This window comes from Meriones unguiculatus, chromosome 1 (genome assembly GCF_030254825.1).
Source record: "Meriones unguiculatus strain TT.TT164.6M chromosome 1, Bangor_MerUng_6.1, whole genome shotgun sequence".
Lineage (NCBI taxonomy): Eukaryota > Metazoa > Chordata > Mammalia > Rodentia > Muridae > Meriones > Meriones unguiculatus.
The window spans coordinates 20,482,343-20,495,303 of NC_083349.1; the positions used below are offsets into that span (position 1 = coordinate 20,482,343).

A 12,961-nucleotide genomic window follows, 5' to 3' on the forward strand; every position below is an offset into this window, starting at 1 on the left:
TTTCTATTTGCTTTTGAAACTTCTCGTTCAGTGTTTTTAACACTAATAATGAGAAACTTCCAGGAGGGCAGAGCATGTCCACCGACTCAATTCAGAGTTCAGGGCTCAGCAAAGGACTTAGTATGAAACAGGGTAGCCAAGAATCTCAGCCCAGTTAATCCCTGCATTTAAGTACCTGTAAGTACAATGGCACTGAACTCCCTTTGGACACTTTGGCCTACCCTAAGCAATTTTGGAAGACACAGGATGAATACATTTCCTTAGTCACAACTGCTTACAATATCTACTAAAATACCTCTAACAGAAAACAGCAAGTTATCTCGCCAGAGATTTATAGAGGCCATACCACCAGGCTTCAGAAAAAAAATTTTTTTTTTTCCCTCAAGCAAAATACTCCTCTGGTAGAGGAGGTAATGCTGCAGCAGCTGGAAAAGTTGTGAGAAGTGCACAAGCAGAGATGAGGGCCATTTTCCTAACCTGGCTCTGGCTATCTCTCCATCTTATTAAGAAGCATTTCCTTTCCCCATACTTGAAATTACAACCTCCCAAAACTCCAGTGCCTCAAAAGTATTTGCCCCCATCTGACTCTACTTCTGCCTGCTCCTACTGCAGGAAGGGCAAGGCCGCTATTTACTACTTGAGACCCTGGAGAGGTGCTGGAGATCTTGCATGAATATGGCACAAAGCAATAAAGCTACTCTGAAGTAACTGAGTGAGTGTGACTTCGTACATCAGCTCAGAGCTAATCTCACCTCACTAGACTGCCTTTCCTGGGCGCAGGATAGAAGCACGCTCAGTTACAAGAGCTGACAGAACAAACAACACAGAAAAAGGAATTTGAGGCTACGTAGCAAGCAGTCAGAATTAAAAGGTAAAGTTCACAAAGCTAGCTTCTGTGGTCCACACTACAAAGATACAATGTTCCTCCTGTTACTGTAAAATTCAATAGCAGACTAACGTAAGGCAGCTGAGCTGCCTCTACAGAGGGCTGGGGAAGCCTGGCTGCTAAATGAAAACAAACTACACTACCATTAACTATGTCTTCAAAATGCCTGAAAGTCCAATGCAAGACTCTGCTCTTTACCCATCAAAACAGGCCCCCAATCTGTGATCAATAACAAGTTTCGCAAGTATGGTTCACTAACAGAGTCCTCCAAAAAGGCAGGGGGTAAAAGAGGAAGTCCCCGTGGTTCCCCTAGCAGCTTCCTCCACTAGAGCAGTAATCGAAGCAAACTGACATCAACTTCAATTTAAATGCCCAAAATACACCTCCTCTCTCTTGCTGTGGTGCTGGCTGGCCTTGAGCTTCCCGCTTCTACCTCCCCCGACATAAGATAGCACAACCGTTTTAAATAAACAGAAAACCTTGTACTCACTGGCTAGTGGTCCCCAACAGATCACAACTACTCCCTCTTTTTCAGAACCGGTCACCTGGGTCAGGATCCAAGCAGCAAAAATACCCACATGTCTGCCTACTTCACACAGAAGGCCCTTAGACCTTCACAGATTTAAAATACTTTCTTAAAATTTCTAACTTATTTATATGTATGGGTATTTTCCCAGCTTGTCTGTGCACCACTTGAAAACGCCAGAAGGGGGTGTTGGAACCCTGGAACTGGAGTAATAGACCATTAGAAGCCACCTCAAGGAAATGGGACTCAAACCTAGGTCCTCTGTAAGAGCATGCAATGCTCTTAACTGCTAACCCATCATCTCTCCTGCCCCTAATTTTTTTTTTCTTTCAAAACAAAAATTTTAAGTATTGGCAGAAAAAAATTATATGAATACAACAGAAACTTCTGTACAGGCCTTAAAATACATAAAGACAGCTAGCAGGGACCTAATACATGCTCTGTACAGGTCTTAAACTACACAGCATAAAGACAGCAAGAGGCAAGTTGGAAAAAAAAGAATTGAAATAATATCTTGCTGTGTTGCCAAGACTGATTTTAAAGACCCAGAGCAGCTGGGACTATAGGTGTGTACTGCCACACCTATATTAGTTGGGACATTTCAAGATCCAAGCACAAGGTCAGCCTGAAGAGATGAACTACCTCATCCCTAAGAACTGCATCTCTGAAGAAGTATTTTGTTGCCCACTGGTAAACTCTACATTCTCAACTACACAAATCCAAGCGCCATAATGGCCATGCTTTCTGAGATGATCCCCCAAAATATCCATCTCCCCCAGAATTCCGGTGATGGTTTTTAATCTAGGAATCGATAAAACTGCCTATTATTTTCACCAGTTACTCTATATTAATTTAAGTTTAGGACTGAAAAGTAATACATGAAAATAAAGACGTTTAGATGTTAACAATGTAAAACAATAAATGGTCGGGCAAGGAAGAAAAAGACCTACAACTGAGTTTTACAGCATCTGCTTTAGACAAAAACATTAAAATGATGCAGGTGTCCACTGCCCCTGACAGGTAAATCATCTCTCTTTAATTCTGGACTATATCCCAATCCTATCACTGCCCCCCCTCCTCAGAATCTCACTGTTCATCCGAATGCTACTTACATAATGATAAATATTTATCTATTATAACACTCAGCCAGGTTTAAATCTATCTGCCTTTAAAAACAAGCTACCATCACACTTAACAAACAAGGCCTTAATTTGCAACACAGCCCGGACACTCCTATGCCAAAAATTCAGAACAACTCCAAACCCCATTTCTTTTTGAGCTTTATGCTACATTCTGAATTTCCAGATTAGGTATGTTCATCTGCCAAACCTACAAATATTCCACAAACTGAACCGATTCTGAATCCAGGCGTTTCTTGTTAAGGCATGCTCTGCCTGTTGCACCTCTATTACAGATTATTGTGAATGGAGTTAAAAGATTCGTCAGGAGCTTAACGGAGCCCCTGATGTGTAGTAAGCAGAGATTAGTCACCGAGAAGAGGCAGCTACTATAACAGGGAGGAGGCAGTAACTTAAAAGCATGTAACTTTTAGGACCAAGAACTACAACGTGGGCTTTTTTGCTGGGTAATTTGCATATGCCCGTTATGGTAGCGTACGTGCAGGCAGCTACCGCAGAAATTCCTCAAAGAGGCAGCAAAGGAAAGAGTTAGAAAAACGCAAGCCAACGTGCCCCAAGGATACCCCTGGGAGGAGGGTACCGCTGGCGACCCCCAAACCTTTAGGGGCCCAAAGGTCTGAAGGGCTCAGTGTGTCACTAAGCTGGCTCCGCCTCCACCGCTGGCTCTAAAAGTGAGGCCGAAGCAGGGCGCCGTGCGGAGACCATGCAAAGCCCGGAAGGGCGAGGCGGCGGCCCGGTGGACCCCTTCCTTCCCAGGCGCGGTTTAAGACAAGGCGCACCCAGGCCCACTTAGCTGGGGAGGCCTCGTCCCCTTCGGGAACCGCCTGCGCGGCGTCGCGTGCGCTCTTAGGCGGCGGGAACAAAGCGCGCTGACCTTCAGCCGGGGGCGGGGCGGCGCGGAGGAGGGACGAGCCCGCCATCCGCCGCCACCCGCCACACGGACCGCCGACCGGGCCGCCGCCCGCCTCTGCTGGCCGCCATGGCGCGTCGGCCCGCCCGCGCCGCCCACCCCCGCCTCCACCTCCTCCACCCCAGTCCCAGTCCAGCCGCCCGCCGCGCCGTTACCCGCCAGCACCGCACCTCGCGCCTCCTGCGGCAGTGGCGCCCGTGCTAAGCTCGCTCCGGGGCTGCGCCGCCGTGGCTGCCAACAAGCCTACCTGCCATTGGTCGCGTCGCCAGGTCCCGCCCTCTGCGAGTAAAACGGGCTGCGAATGAGCAATAGAACTGTATATCAACTGCGCCCAGGCGCCGAGAGAGGCGGCATCCAATCAGAATCCGTTGAGGGGCACGGCAACGAGCAAAAGCCCTCAAGCTCTATGTAAATAGAGTAATGACGTATACACTGGCGCACGCGCAGTTCCGTGCCTCTTTAAAGGGGCGGCTGGAGGACTTAGGGCTTGCGTTTCTGTTGTTCCTGCTGCGACCTGTAGGGTTTGTTCCTCCTGGGCCTATTGGCCATGCTTTCCCCAGATTTCTTGCAACCCCCAGCCTGGGAAAAGCACCACCTGCTTCTCAAGGTCTTTGGGCCCTTAGTCTACAGTGTCTGCCTGGCCTGGGGCTACCCTGCTGATAGTCAGAAAACTTCAACACACCTGTGCTGGCTGGTTTTCCGTGTCAGGTTGACCTAAGCTAGAGTTACCTGAAAGGAGAGAACTTTAATTGAGAAAAAGGCCTTCATAAGATCCAGCTGTAAGGCATTTTCGTAATTAGTGATTGATGCGGGAGAGCCCAGTCTTTTGGGGGTGGTGTCTGGGCTGATGGCCCTGGGTTCATGGCCCTGGGTTCTATTGAAAAAAACAAAAAAACCAAGCTGAGAAAGCCAGGCTGAAGCAAGCTAGTAAGCAGTGAACCCTTCATGGCCTGTGGATTAGCGCCATCTTCCAGGTTCCAGCCCTGCTTGCGTTCCTGTCCTGACTTCCTCCAATGATGACCTATGATCTGGAAGTGTAAGCTGAATAAACCCTTTCCTCCCCAACTTGCTTTTTGTCATGGTGTTTTCGTCGAAGCAATAGAAACCCTAAGACAACACCCGATTAAAAAACTAATAATAAATTGCCTGCAGATAATGTGTGTTTCCCTAAAAAAAAGGGTGTTTGAAAACAAAGCGAAGTGTGGTGCTGCCCGCTTGTCATCAGTCCCAGAACCTGTGAGGTAACAGGTGCTAGTGAGAAGATGAGCAGCTTTGTCTTCCAACTATGCAGCAAGTTTAGGGCCAGCCTGAGCAACATCAGATCCTGTCTCAAAAATAAACAAAACTCCATTAAAATGAAGTGCGTTACTGAAGGACAAAAGGTTTACAGCACTGTTTTACTGTATTATTTCTCTCTGATCCTTACATTGGAACTATGTACTATATAAAAGTTTTATTTGCAAAATTAAGAAAAGCAAATAAGCTCATCAGTTTTAACTTAATTTTTATTCAGGGAGTGAGGTGTGCTTAAAGCAGACAACTACAGAAAATAGTTTGACAGCCAGGGACTCCATTTGGTTTGGGCTATTCACACTCCTGATAATACATCTGGAAGTCTAAGAGTTCCCCAACACACCCCCGGGCTGTGATGGCACACACCGTTAATCCCAGCACTCAGGAAGCAGAGGCAGTCAGATCTCTGTGAATTCAAGGCCAACCTTGTGGGCCTGTCACAAAGTATTTCTGAGCTATAATATTACTTCCCTTTTGTATACAGTTTCCTTGCTACTTCACAATCTATGTGTACCTTTATTTCAACTCCTTGAATAAAACACTCAGCCCCCAACAACTGGTAACAAGTTTAATAAAGATATTTCATTATTTGATATTTTTGAGACAGGGCCTCACTATGTAGCCCTGGCTGTCCTGGAACTCCCTGTGTAGATCAAACAGGCCATGAACTCAGAGATATCTGCCTGCTTCTGCCTCCTAGATACTGGGATTAAAGGTGTGCACCACCATACCTGGATTAATAAAGCTATTTGAATATAGGCTGAAGCATCAGGGTTAAGAGAGGTGCTCAGAGCTTGGTAGCTTGGGAGGCAGAGGCAGGCGAATCTCTGTGAATTCAAGGTCAGTCTGGTCTACAAAATGAGTCCAGGACAGCCAAGGTTTGTTATACAGAAAAACCCTGTCTCAAAATAAAGGAAGGAAGGAGGAAGAGAGGGAGGGAGGAAGGGAGGAAGGGAGGAAGGGAGGAAGGGAGGAAGGGAGGAAGGAAGGAAGGAAGGAAGGAAGGAAGGAAGGAAGGAAGGAAGGAAGGAAAGAGGTACTCAGAAGAGGTGTGTGGAAAGAGTCTAAAGCATGACACTACTTAATTTTTAAACCTTACTAAAATTTTAATATTTTTGATTTTTGTTTGTTTTTCTCGACAGCTTTCTTAGTATAGTTCTGACTGTCCTGGAGCTTGCTTTGTAGACCAGAGACCAGCCTTGAACTCAGAGATCCACCTGCCTCTGCCTCCCACGTGCTGGGATTAAAAGCATGTGCCACCATCACTTGGCTTAAATTTAATCTTTAACTGTTGCTGTAAATTACATCCTCTGAGCAATCTGACTTAGCCACAGGATCATATCGACAAGCTTCTCTTAAGGTAGGTTTGCCCGGCTTTCCGCAGACTGCATTCCATGTCTTGAATATGGACTGTGTCTCTTTCATCCAAGACTGTCCCTCTTGCTCAATGCCTACACTTAGATCCAAAGCACGAGCCATTTATCTCTGCTTAATAAGCTTGCTAACTTTGATTCACTATGACTTTTCCTGCATCATATGCAGGACTATGACTTTTCTTGCACCATAGTCAAGGATCCAGTTTTATGTGAGTGGAGGTCATGTGAGTGGAAGGAAATTCGTCAGGCTAATGGTAGCAGTGCTAGGCTACATCTCTTCATTGCTGCTGATTAGGGGACCAGGGAGGTAGTCCTTTTATATAGCCTAGGGCTGGGGTAGAGAGTGGGTTACCAGCCCAGCCTTCCCATGCCAGTTTATAAAAAAGCATCTGATTTGGCTAGCAAATAGGATTCCCAGGAAGGGATGCATGAGTTGTTTTCATAGAAATTAGTCCTTTTGGGTGATGGAGAGATGGGCAGTGGTTAAGAGCTGCCCTTCCAGTCCAGAGGACCTGAATTCAATTGCCTGCACCCACATGGCAGCTCACAACTGTCTGTAACTCTGGTTCCAAAGGATCTGACACCCTCACACAGACACACGTAGGCAAAGTACCAATGCACATGAAATAAAAACGATTTAAAAAAAAAAAGGGAAATTAGTCCTTTGGTCTGGTGAAGGTTGCTTTTGAAACAATTTTCTGCACTGTTTATAACAGTGCAAGCCAGTAAGCTGAAGGCTCCTGTTGGAGGAGTTGACAACAGGGGTTGCTGTCTTAATTGGCTTTTCACCCTTTAAAGGGTTTATTTTAACTCACAGTACAAGGTACACTCAGTCTATCGTGATGGGGAAGTCAAGGTGACAGGAGCTTGAACCAGCTAGCCACATTACAATCAGTCACAAACAGCAGCGCTGGTGCTCAGCCCACTTGCTATTTCATACAGTCTAGGATCCCCCCAACCCCAGGAAATGCTCCTGCCCATAATTAAGAGGGGTCTTCCCACATCAGTTATCCTAAAGAATAAAATGCTGAGGGTCATCTCCCAGGTGATTCTAGTTTCTTACATTGGCAATGCTGGCCATGACAGCTGGTTACAAACCTCAACAGTATTCAGATTGTGTCCCACTGAGTTAACTATTTATGGGCATGCCTTCCTCTTCCTTCACCACCATGCTTTGCTTTGGGTGAGAGTGAGAGAGAGGCGAAGAAGCACAGACAAAAGAAAGTAGAAGGAACAGCAGCATTTTCAAGTCCTGCTAAGTCTCAAGCCTACTTTCTGTCACGGCATCTCTCCCACCTGGGTGTTGGGATGGGTGCCATCAAGGTAGGAGCCCCATAGGAGCTGGTGCTGGCTTCCTGAATCTGACCGAGGTGGGGGACTGTGTGAGGTCTTTCCCTGCTGTGATTTGACCAGGAAGTGGGCAACATTCTCCCCAAACCTCCCATCTGTAAGGACTTTGAGAATGCTCTACTGCTTTCCTGACTTGGTATAACCAAGTAGTTCAAGTTGGGTGTCTTACTAACCAGAAATGTACTTTGGAGACTAAACCGAAATGAATATGTGGCAGTTAGTTATACTCCAGGAGGTTTGGGATAGGGGCCTCCTCCTTGAATCCTCCACCACCTGAGGCTCCAGGCTTTCCTTGGCTGGTGTTTGCAATACTATAATCCCATGGCTGTCTGTACATGGCCTTTCCTTAGGTCCAAATCCTAGATTTACCCTCACGATTTCATTCTCTAGGGCCAGCTCCAGATGTCGCCTGCATAGGCACCAGGAACTGGGTCTTAAACAGAACTATGGGGGACCCTGTGCATCTCACCTGACGTTAAAGCAGGGTGTTCGTAGTTGTCCTACATGTCAGAGGTTAAAGGGTAGGGACTCTCAGGTCAGACCCTTACCTAGCTGGTGACCCCGAGCAAGTGTCTGTGCCTGTTTCCCCATGTGCCTACTTCCAAGAGGTTTGGGTGGGTTAGAGCAGCACCAGGTGAGCTGTCAGCTTGAGGCCAGTATTAGCTGTTCTCCCTGGCTCCTGTCCACATATGTAGCAATAGCAGGAGATGGAATCTACACCCAAGGTCCCAGCAGCCAGAAACTTGCAGCCTAGTAGATCCCTTTAATCCCAGCCCCCAAAGTGGCTCAGCCCACACCAAGCCCATGGGGGACATCTGGTCCCCCACAGGCCCTGTGCTCAGGAAAGTAAATGCTGGAGGCAGCCAGGAGCAATGCAAATGTGGGATTTATATGCTGGGCTAAAGACCAATTCTGGAAACTTTTCCCCCCATGGAATTAAATCCAGGGCTTTGGCACATGCTAAGCAAGCTGTATTTTTTTTTTTGGGGGGGGTGGCCTTGTTAAATTACCCAAGCTAGCTTTGAACTTACTCCATGGCTTGGACTAGCCTTGAACTTTAGTCTCCCAAGTAGCTAGGAATTGCACAGTCTGCGCCACTACACCTACCTCTAACAGCATTTTGAATGGCTAAAAAGACCAGTTCATAGGTTCACATAGTAGCTTAGATACCACCTGAAGGCCACCTGCCTGCACCTGGGGCTGTCTGTGCCTTGGCTGTCCCTCGTAAGAGTTTGAAAGAACCCAGCCATGGTGCCACATGCCTTTAATCCCAGCACTCTGGGAGGCAAAGGTAGACGGATCGCTATGAGTTGGAGGCCAGCAGGGTCTACAAAGTGAGTCCAGGACAGGTAAAGCTACACAGAGAAACCCTGCCTCAAAAATGTATTTTTTTTTTTTTTTTGGAAGAGAGTTGAGAATGTCAAAGGCCCTTCTGTCTGCATGCTCCTGCCTCAGCCCCTCCTTCTATCATTTAAGTCTTGCTGACAGCTCCTCTGAGAAGCCTTTGGTTCCAGCCCAAACTCCCAGCATCACTGTTGCTTGCTTCCTCCATTTGATTATGCAGTTCTCTGAACACTTGTCCCCTGCCCCTACCTCCCTACCTCAAGGAGTGTCAGGCTTTTGGAGGAAAGGACTGGGGAGGTGATGGTGGCTAAGGTCCTACAGTAGCCAGCAGCATAACGCATTATAGGACCTATGACTATCTCAGGTTGGCTCATGTCCCTACTCAATGCAGGGGAGCCCACAGAAGAGGTGTGTCAGGAGCAGGTGTTGCTGACCCACTGACAGGGATTAGATGCGAAGGTCACGTCCGATGGGAACTCCAGCTAGTAGCGGGTTGTGCAGCTTTGAAAGACCAAAAGATAAGCAGCGATTGTTAACACTATGTAGAGTAGGCGCGGTATAGCAAGAGCTACCTCGCTGCATTCTTTCCCGCCTTCCGGGTTCCGGGTGGGTACGTGACTCGGCTCACAATCTGCCTTCCCGCCTGCCTTCCCTGTTCTGGGTACGTGACTTAACTACGGCTTTGTTCAAACCACCCAATCAGACCCCTGTAACTATGCTTCCTGTAACCGCGCCTCCTGCTCCCGAGCCCTATAAAAACCCGTCACCCCAACCGAGAGGCGCGCAAGTCCTCCGATAGGCTTGGTCGCCCCGGGTACCCGTGTATCAAAATAAACCTCTTGCGGCTTGCATCCGAAGGCTGGTCTCGCTGTTCCTTGGGAAGTGGGGTCTCCCCGTCTAGATAGGCTCCTGGGAGTCTTTCAGCTTAGTGGGCTGGGTACTCTGGCATCTTCTGGTAAGTGCCTGGCTCGGAACTTTCCAGCAGGAACCTGAAAAACTCTGCAAAGTCAACCACCCTGAAGAACAGCTTTGTCCTCAAGATGTCTGCTTCAAATTACAAGATAAAGCCATTACCATCTTCAACTGTAGCTGTGACCTTCTCCAAGAGATTCAAGATGGAATGTTAACAATGCCACTAAAGGTGTAGTGAGGAAGGTCATTAGAGCCTCATCGGGAATTCCAACCATTTCCTCCTGCACCTCCTACCTACCTGGATGTAATTTTGCTTCAGCTGCCGTTTGGCAGATGCTGGCCCACAGAGGTTAAAGTTAATGATGGGCGTGGGGCTCCATCCATATATTGCTGGGGAAGCCTTGATGGAGTGGGATCTGTGATGGCTGCTTTGGGATTGTCTATGCCTCTTTAGTTACCCTTTACTCCTGCTCCTGAAAGCCCAGGGAACTCATTGATTTAGCAAGCTAGACTTGGATGGACTCTCTCATTCTACTCTGTCATTGGTACAATGGTCTGTTATGAGATTAGGTAACAAGCTGGGTATGGTGGCTTGTGCCTGAAATCCCAAATTCAAGAGGCTGAGAAAAGAGAATCACAAGTTCTAGGCAAGTTTAGGCTACACTGTGAGTCCCAGAGCAGCCAGAGCCACAGGGTGAGGATATGTCTCAGAACAAAATTAACAAAATAGTGACAATTTCACTTGTCTATAGGAAGACTGTTTAGCCCTTGGTGGCCTGGAACTTACCAGAGATCCTAAAGGTGTGTGCCACCATGCCTGGTTTTGAGCATTCTTTATAGTGTCCTTTATAGTTTTAATGGACATGGTGATTGTACATAGTTAGGGGTAGAAAGTGACCTTTCTATGCATGTTCACTGTGTAGCAACACATTTGCTACCCTAGACATTTGTTTTGGGAACACCTGACAATCCTGTCTACTAGTTATTTTGAATTGTCTGTGTATGGGTTTGAGCACCTGTGTGCAGGTGCCCAGGGAAGTCAGAAGCATTGGATCCCCTGAAGCTAGAGTTACAGGAGGTTGTGAGCCATCTGAAGAGGTGCTGGGTACTAACCCACGTCCTCAGGAGGAGCAAACTATGCTCTTCACTGAAGCATCTCTCCAGTTCTACTAGGTATGCTGACGTACTGATTTTCCCCAGCCTCAGTTACACCACTGAGTTGTTTTCCACACGAGATGGCCTTTTGTATTACTTCTGAGCAATACTTCTTAAATAAAACTAGTTTACACCTGGTTTTTTGGCTACAGAGAGCAGGGGTGGTGAGTGGTTGTCCGTCTGCTTCCTGTGGCTGCTATGAGCAAGTATGACAAACTAGCAGCTTGCAGTATCAGAAACATTGTCACCGGCTGTTGTCACCAGGGTTGGGGCAGGGCCTGGCATCCACTGGAAGCCTCAACTTCTGTACTTCTGTGTTCATTTCTCTGCATGTATGGGTGTGTTTCCTCTCCCAGCAATACCAGTTGTAATAGACTTACCACCCCGACACACGCACTTTCCCTATAATGTTCCATCTTGAATGACTGGAGTGTGAGATCAATGCCAGAGGCAGACACTGGCAGTAAGCGTGGTTAACAGGCTGCCCTGTCATTGCCACCTCTGCAGCTTAGATTTGAAAACAGCACTTAGGAGCTGGGAATGGTTGCGCGTTCTGTTAGTCCCAGCACTCAGGAGGCAGAGGCAGGTGGATCTCTATTAAGTTTCAGGCCAGCCTGGCCTACAAGGCTAGTCCAGGACAGTCAAGGCTACACAGGGAAACTGTCTTGACAACAGCACCCCCACCCCCCCCACCCCCTCAAAAAAAGATCACTTGGGAATCAGACATGTGGGACCTTTGAAGATTTGTTACTTTCTCTCTTAGCATAATGCCCCTAGCTGGTGGCTGTGTGTCACTAAACTGTTCCCTGTGCCTTTGTGGGCAGACCACTTCTCATGACTGTGCCCACTGCTGTAGGAGAGGAACAGCTTAAATTTAAGGTCCAGGCTGCCCTGTTACCTGACTGTGCCAGCTTCCCCATCTGTACTGTCTGGAGGGACTGTGTTGGTGCCTTCATCCTGCTTTGTCCAACTCACAATGCACTGCTGTTCTTTGCTTTCTGGGTTTTACCTCTTATACAATACTCTTGGATGCTGCCACCAATAATCCATTTGCCTTGCCTCAGATTATAGCTGGGGTGCAGCTCAGTGGTCTTGCCTATGTGTGCAATACCTGTAGATTCCCACAGCAGAGCTGCCGCAGCCCATTTCATCCCTCTACACTCCTGCAGTTTAGATACACAGTCAACTACTTACAGGCTGACTGACTTAGAGCTTTGCAGCTTCTCCAGCCCCTACAGTCTGTGGGAACCTGTTTCATCTCCTCATGGTGACATGGATGGGTAGAGCTGAAATGCTTCTAAACAGAAGCCCAGGGAGGGACTGTGCTGACCTGTGAGGCTCCTAGAAAGCCATCCGGACAGAGCCTTCCCTCTCAGGAAGTGTACCCATGGAGCCCTATCTCCCAGGTTGGAGATGCAGTTGTATCTCATTAGAGACCAGAGAGATACAAGGTGTACACCTCAGATGCTTCCAGACGATTACGACTGAGACCTTGTATGGCTTCCTGTAGTCTCATACTATTATGCTCTACAACACATGCCTGTTGGCACCCCAGGCTGGTATAGGAGTCTCCAGGACAGTTCTCAACAAAGTGCCACAGGGACTGAGTGGCAGCATGTTTACAGTGGACACCAGCACACTTGCCACATGGACTCTGTGGCATCTGGAATCCATGCCTGGCCCTGGTCCCTCTGGAGGTAGCCTTTACAGGTGCCAGGAAGGCTGGCTGTGGCCTTATTTATCAGAGAAGGCCAGACATGTTCGGCATGCTTCTTAGCAGGGGTGAGCAAACAGGCAGGAGCAGGTGGAGAGGAAACACACTTAAGGCTAGACCTAGAGACCCCTTATCTTACGAGCCAGTGGTGCTGATCTGGGCTTGCTGTCACAACAGTAGACCCAGGCAGCTTGCCAGAGCTCCACCCCACAGGGCAACTGTCCTGCTGCCAGCCTGTCAGTTGCTCTGGGAAACCCGCAGTGTGTGTTTATTGAAGTCAGAGAGCCAACTGAGCGGCTTTTGTCTGGGGCTCAGGGGGTTCCATTGGGCTGAGTCGGCCTTTTTCCTACTCCAAT

The 12,961-nt window shown here is 47.9% G+C and overlaps 1 protein-coding gene across 1 annotated transcript in view; it reads right to left on the minus strand.

Moving 5' to 3' along the window:
- The window catches only part of Nap1l4 (nucleosome assembly protein 1 like 4), a 36,054-nt gene extending 32,326 nt beyond the window's left edge, over positions 1-3,728 (minus strand). The window contains exon 1 of the mRNA XM_021633823.2: positions 3,632-3,728. The gene's annotated coding sequence lies outside the window, so the exon portion shown is untranslated. The remainder of the gene's footprint in view (positions 1-3,631) is intronic.
- Positions 3,729-12,961: the final 9,233 nt, after the last annotated feature.